The sequence below is a fragment of the Corylus avellana genome, chromosome ca9, assembly GCF_901000735.1.
Source record: "Corylus avellana chromosome ca9, CavTom2PMs-1.0".
Taxonomy (NCBI): Eukaryota; Viridiplantae; Streptophyta; class Magnoliopsida; order Fagales; family Betulaceae; genus Corylus; species Corylus avellana.
The window spans coordinates 18047601-18054979 of record NC_081549.1 but is presented as its reverse complement, the minus strand read 5'-3'; positions in this window follow the sequence as shown (position 1 = coordinate 18054979).

Below are 7379 nucleotides of genomic sequence, written 5' to 3'. Positions count from 1 at the left end.
TATACACGCTTGAACAGGTATGAATAACCTGTGTTCAAGCGTGTGCGTATATATATATACGCTTGAACATGGGTTGTACGCTTGAACACACGTTATATATATATATAACTGAATTAAAAATCAAATTGAGAAAGTACAGAGAAAGAGAGATGGAGAAACAGAATAATAAAAAAAAAAAAATCAAAGAGAAACGATACGGAGAATCAAAAGAAATAAAAAAGCAGAAGAAAAAAAAAATTGAGAAACGTTTTGGGTATATATATATATATATATACACGCTTGAACAGGTATGAATAACCTGTGTTCAAGCGTGTGTGTGTATATATATATATATATATACACGCTTGAACACAGGTTATATATATATAACTGAATTAAAAGTCAAATTGAGAAAGTATAGAGAAAGAGAGATGGAGAAACAGAATTAAAAAAAAAAAAAAAAAAAAGAGCTGGGAAACGTTACAGAGAAAAAAAAAATCCAAGAAATAGAGAGATAATGAAATAACCAAGAAACAAAAAAGAGAAATCGAAGAGAAGAGAGGGGGAGAGAGATACCTTGCGCAGAGAAGATAGATCGTTGCTCTTTGAGAGATGAAGATCATTTTGCAGTCTCCTTGAGAGACGTGAGTGCTAGAAGGGTGGGGTTTTTGTGGGCAATTTACAAGATAATTTTAATCCCACAGGAAAGGATTAGCTAAGCCACTCGTTTTTGAGTGGCTTAGCTAACCCTGTGTGTATATGATTAGTAATCCTATGGGAATAAACTATTCCCAGGAATAAAGTGTTACCAAACAAAGAACTAGCTATACCTAGTGTTAGCTAGTCCAATCCAAGAGTCTAATCCACGAACCAAACGGGGCCTAAGAAGATAAACACAGTAGTATATACAGGTTTCAGATTCAGTCAGATGTTTTACCCAATGAATTATGAACCTCATGGCTTCTGGATCCAAAAGTTATGACTTGGGCGTGCAAGGTCCTGGAAGATGTTCTTTTTTTTCTTCTTCTTCTTCTGTAAAATGGGAAAATCATCCACCGAACAATACAATATTGTCGCTCAAAATATCCTCTTTGTCTCGTGCTGTCGCTTATCCTTCTAACACATGGTTCAGCATTCTACGTGTGAAAAGAAATCGGAGAATCAAGCATAAATTCTTTTCTTTTCTTTTCTTTTTTCATCTGTTCATACAGGAAAGACAATGAGGCCGGCCAAATGGGAATTGCATTAGATGCCAAATGGTATGAACCCATATCTGACAGTAATGAGGATAATTAAAGATGCAGCACATAGTGATAGAGTGATGCAGTGTGACTTAGTGAGTTGTAGTGAAAAATATTAATAGATAGCGGATAAATACTTCTAGAATCGCGTTCATGGTTGGCAATGACAACCATTCGGCCGAACGATTGCCGTTTGCTCCCTATGTACGCACATGCACATCGTTCTTGTCTGCAAAGCAGTTGGTCCTCCCTATTCATGGAAAGTAACTGAGATCTGATACCAACTGATGCAGCGTGACTTAGTGAGCTGCAGCGAAGAATATCAATAAGCAGGGGATAAATACTTCTAGATCTTGATTTTATCAATGATCTAAGAAATCTTCTTGACAAAAGCTAGATACTCTCTAGGTTTTGAAGGAAAAAAAAAAAAGAACGCTATGAGGTTTCTTATTCAACAAAGTTAATAATCAACATAAATTGTTTTCTTTGGAGGCTATAAGCATATATTTATAGCCTAAAACTCTAAACCTAATAAAATATGACATAAATACCCCAAAACCCTAAACCTAATAAAATAACGAAATAAAGACTCCCAAAACCCCAACCCTAATAAAATAACAACATAAAGTCGATTTAAAAAATAAAACAAATTGACGGCTATGCAATCTGCGTCATAGAGCTAGAGACGTAGCTGCCAGTGGGTGGCTAGTTTATGCCATGGCCCTACTCGTTTGGAATTTTGGTCCCTAATTCTATATGACTTGCCGCTAAAACCCAACTGGCCACTCTCTCACTCTTACTTCTCTTTCTTAGTTGCAAAGCAAAAAACAAAGAGAGAGGGATGAAGGAAAAGGCAGGGGTGCTCTGTTTTCCTCTTTCTTCTTCTACTCTGTTTTCTGCTTTCTTCTTTGACGCTGGAGTTGGCTCCCCTTTTATTTATTTATTTCTCTTTTTTTGTGATTGAGGCCACTCTTTTATTACCATGCCTAAGTAATATATATATGCAGAAAAAAAAAATTAATGTGTTTTTTTGAAAATCCTATTCCATTCTTCAAGTAATAGTTACTCATCTAATTTTTTAGAGAAATATGTATTCTTCTTCGCAGGAAAATATCTATTCTCTTAAAAATAGCTATTCTTAAGAACGGTGAGCAACTAAACAAAAGAATATATATTCCTATAGAATAATCATTTCATTTTAGAAGTCTATTCTTTGTACTAAACGAGCTCTAAGTATAGGTTTCGGATTTACCACACTGTCTTCACACATTTCTTCACCCAGGTTTAATTTTCAACTCAAACACCTATCAAAATGAAACTTGATGTTCTTTTAAATCCCAAAAATCATTTGTAATTGAATCTGTATTAAATTTTGCAACAATTTTTCTTTCATTGTACAACATCAAAGAATCAATAAGAAAATCATCCTCAATTGTTACGAAGCCTAGCTAGTTTAGACTTTTAATAACCAATTGGTTGTGGACTTTTTTTTGGTAAATACTTCAATCCATTAAAAAAAGATGGGTTACAACCAAAAATAAAAAATAAAAAATAAATAATGAAGTTCCTAGAGGGGTGGCTCCCCAACAACAAACCCATAGTGAAAACAACGGCATGAAAATGGAAATGACAAAAAAAAAAAAAAAAAAAATTCAAACAAGAAATAGGAAATTGGTATTTTATCAACTCTTTTGGAGTCAATAATTTTTCGGTCCTTTATTCATTGAACAAAAGCGAAGGACTGTGCCGCATAAAGCAGTATAGGCAGCATACCAGAAGAGGGTAGGTGCAACCCTATCCACACTTCTATTAAGCTAAAACAACCCCTGTGAGGTGGCTGAGAAGGTGGATGCACTACTAATCCCAAAAACAGATCTGTCAACAATGAGTGACTCACTCCATAAACAAAGGTCTCCTCCACAAGATAAATCAACCAAATCCCAGGAGACCACAACCTAAAAACAACAAAAAGTAAAGAGAAATAGAAAATACAATAGAGAGAAAGCACACAAAACATCATCAGCAAGCTAGGGGTGGGCAGAGACGGAGGATGATAGGTCGTTTGGGGCGTGCAAACCAAGTGCCAGCTCGTGAAGGCCACGTGCCGCCGCAAGGTGGCCAAAACTAGACACTGGTGATGTTGACAAGGAGTGGCGAGACCGGTGGGGGTGATGGAGAGGAGCAACCGAAAGTAGTGGTTGCGGTGGAGGACGGTGTCCGACTTGAGCGTGCAAGAGTTTTTTATGTTTCTTGATTCTTTGGATTATTATTATTTTGTACAAACTTAGTCCGGATGCAAATACAACAAAAACAATCATAATGCCTACCTATAGAAAGAATTGTTTTCTGCAACCCTATATAAAGCCTTCCTTTGCTCCATTTGTCACCAATTTAAAAAATAAAAATAACTAGTACATTTTAGTAACAGCTATTTATTTTCTTAATGGAATAGTGATTCCGTATACCCTAAAGTGAGCCCACTTTATATATATGATATGGCAAGAATTTTTTGAAGTCTTATAAAAATATTTTTTTTATATATACTATAGCCGTTTAAGGCCCCTGCAAAGAAGTTTTTTTTTTTTTTGTTTAATGCAGAGTTGTTATACAATATAGTTGGCCACCTAAATCTGAAATTGTTAGAAGCCTTCGGTTGCCATTGTTGTAGCTAGACAGCGTTCGATCTCTTCGTTATTGTTCAATTTGATCTCTTACTTTTTATAGTGCATAGATGCCGTGTTGCCCCTGCCATTGATATACATATGTTCCAAATGCGTCCATGTTCAACTATTACGAGCAAAGGATATGAACCCCAATAGGAAAAGCTCATATACGCAAACTATATATATATATGAGCTAATTTCTATGACAAATTCAAAGATGATTTTATAGACATGTATATATAGGTATGACTGTGACATGTGAATTAGTATATATGAATGTGCTTTCCTCATGATGTGGATGCATTGTTCTTAGAACATGTTTTGTAGGGTGTAATTTCGAATGGTATAAAAAGTTAATTTGACTTTTGAACAACAATTAGTTTTAAGATGAAATGGTTAAATACCCAATCTAATAAATGATATTAGAGCAAAAGTCTTGAGTTCTAATCACAAGAGTCTCACATTGAATGAGAGATTGTTGAAGTGCAACAGTATTGCTCTCCTTACTTCGACGGCTCAAAAGGCTGAGCATTTTTAGATAAAATTGTCAAATGGTCAAATGCCCGATGTAACGCTTTTATTTTAAGTGCTACTCTATCACCTGACTAGAGTTAAAGTACGTTATAAACCGATACCCACCTGCTGTCATTCTTAGGAGCCAGATTTCCATGCCTTCTTACACCTAATCCATTACCTGTCCAGGCTAAGGTTCATGCATATTGACACACCATAACTCTCCTTGTCATGTTTCTGAACCACATGTGCTGTTTTGCACTTGAAGGATCTCATGGTTTGCTGTCGTAGTTTCAGCATTAATTTGTAATCCTCAAAGGTGTAAAGATTTCAGCCGCGTGCATGCATGGTTTCTTTTCCCTGCACACGTTGCCTCCTTAGCTCAATATCATGTGCTTAATTAATTATTAACTCAATCAAAATGATATCACTGTGTGTTTGATATGATCGAAAATCATGGTCAAACCAAAAATATTATCGGTTGGTTAAGAAAACTTTTTTTAAAAAAAATGAAATGGAGACTATGCTTATCTCTATCCATTAGGAGATATATGGATCCGGCTTAGGTGCGGTTTACCGCACCAAGCTGTAGCCCAAAACGACCCAGTTTGGGGTCGTTTTGGGCAATAAAAAAATAGTTTTTTAAAAGAAATAATAAAAAAATTCATTTAATATTAAAAAAATCAATAATTTAAAAAATAAAACTATTAAAAAAAAAAAGAAAAAGAAAAATCAAAGGGCATGGCTGGTCTGGGAATGGTGTCGTAGTATAATCTAATTCTTTTGTTGGGGTTTCTGATGCTGATCAGCATCAGCTCAACATCATGATGTTGAGCTGCGCATTGTTGGTGGTGAGATTGAACTGCACGAGAGACGCGTCGGTGACATGGATCTTGATTAGGTTGGAGGGGCTGAAGCTATACAAGACGATGAAGTCGGCGAAGAGAATTAGGAGGATTTTCTTAGTGGGACTCATGTGGATGTGGTCGTCGGATTTGCGTGGTTGGGGGATTGAGTACTCAAGATCCAGTTGGGCTTCAGTTTGTTTTTCTGCCACTGCCATGCCTGATCGGAGAGTGAGAACAGAGAAAAAATCTCAATCAAATAGCTACATAGCTTTAGAAATACACCTAAGCTTTATTTCAATATTCTTCTTAAATAGAGATTAGAAGAGATTGGAGGAGAAGATATGTTTGAAGAAAGACTAAGAGGAGGAGAGATCTTTGGTGGTTTTGAATGAAGGAGAGGGCAGAGAAAGGCGAGAACCTCTGCGTTTCTTCGAAGGTCGGTGGTTTGGGAACGGTGGTCCTTGGGGTGGTCCGGCCACCCCAAAACCCAAACCTTTTTATTATTTTTTATTTTTTGTTGGCCTTTAGAGGGTGGCCAGACCACCCCATTTTGGCCAGAATGGGGTGGTTTGGCCACCCCAATCTGGCCAAGGGGTGGCTGGAGCCACCCCTTTGATTTTTTTTTTTTTTTCTTTCTCTTTTATATTTTTAGTAGTTATAATTTTTTAATATTTTTATTTTTATTTTTCTTTTACTTTAAAAAAATTATTTTTTTTATAGCCCAAAACGTGCGGTAGTTTTGAACTACCGCACCTAAGCCAGATCGAAGATATATATGCATGACAAGTTACCAGATTTATTGCCAATTAAATGTCGTCTTAAATGGTTGTTGAATGATATATACATGTCGAAACCAATTTAGTAGACTATTTAAAAAAAAAAAAAAAAAAAAAAAAATTTGAAGATGATTAATTGGAAGGATATCAACTGAACGGATCCATAATCAATGCACAACATAAAGAGGCATAGAATACGACATCTATTAATTAAATGTATAACTCAAAAATTAATAGAAAAGAAAAAAAAATCTCGTGCATGTGTACTTATTTATAAAGGGTAACAAACGAAGGAGAGGCAGGTAGAATCAGATTGAGAGAAGCAGAGACAGTGAGACAGACAACATGGTACTGTTTTCTGCTCGAAAACTCCAATGGATGGCCTATGTGCTGGTGCTGCTTTCCTGCTCTGTGGAGGCTAGAGAACTTGCGACGTTTGGAGAAGAGGTTTTCAATGGCGACAGGAGGAATCCATCTGGGCCCTCTCAGTCCCACCCACCGTGGGATCCGCCACCACAACCAATGACTGAGATGGGGAATCCATCCGGGCCCTCTCAGGGCCACCCACCCTGGGATCCGCCACCACACCAAAGGACTGACAGGGAGAATCCATATAGGCCCTCTCCGAGCCCACTGCACAATGAGGCTGATGATCTGCCACCAGCACCTTCTGTTCATCTTTGAGTTAATGTAGCATCATGTATGCCATGCACCTTTAATCCAACCTATAATAAATAAAGAGTACTGGTGCGTCCAAATTTCACATGAGTAAAATATCTACGTGCTATATATATATATATATATATATATATATATATATATATATGCAAAAGCTCATTTCATTGTTCATTTTGATCCAAAGGAAAAACCCGCTGAGGGGAGGACGAGGGAGCTCTTCCCCTTCCCCTCTAATACCCCTCTACTACCCTCTTCTTTTATCCCCCTCTCCTTCATGTTTTTTTCTCTTTTCCATTTCTCGTCCACTACCCAGTCTACCCTCCTCCCAGATCTGATTGGCACTACAAAAATTCAATTTTTTTGTAACGGACCGTTTGTGACGTGTCAAGGCTGTTGAAACGTTACTAAAGGTTAGTAACGTGTCATTGGTAACGTATATGGGGCGTTTCCAAATTAGTCGTAACTACTAGGGATTTAGTAACGTGTCAGAAATTGACATGTTACTAAATGGTAACGTGTCAGTTTCTGACACGTTACTAAAATTTTAGTAACGTGTCAATTTTGACATGTCACCAAATGGTAACGTGTCAGTTTCTGACACATTACTAAAATTTTAGTAACGTGTCAATTTTGACACGTCACCAAATGGTGATGTGTCAAACTTCACACGTTACTAAAGTT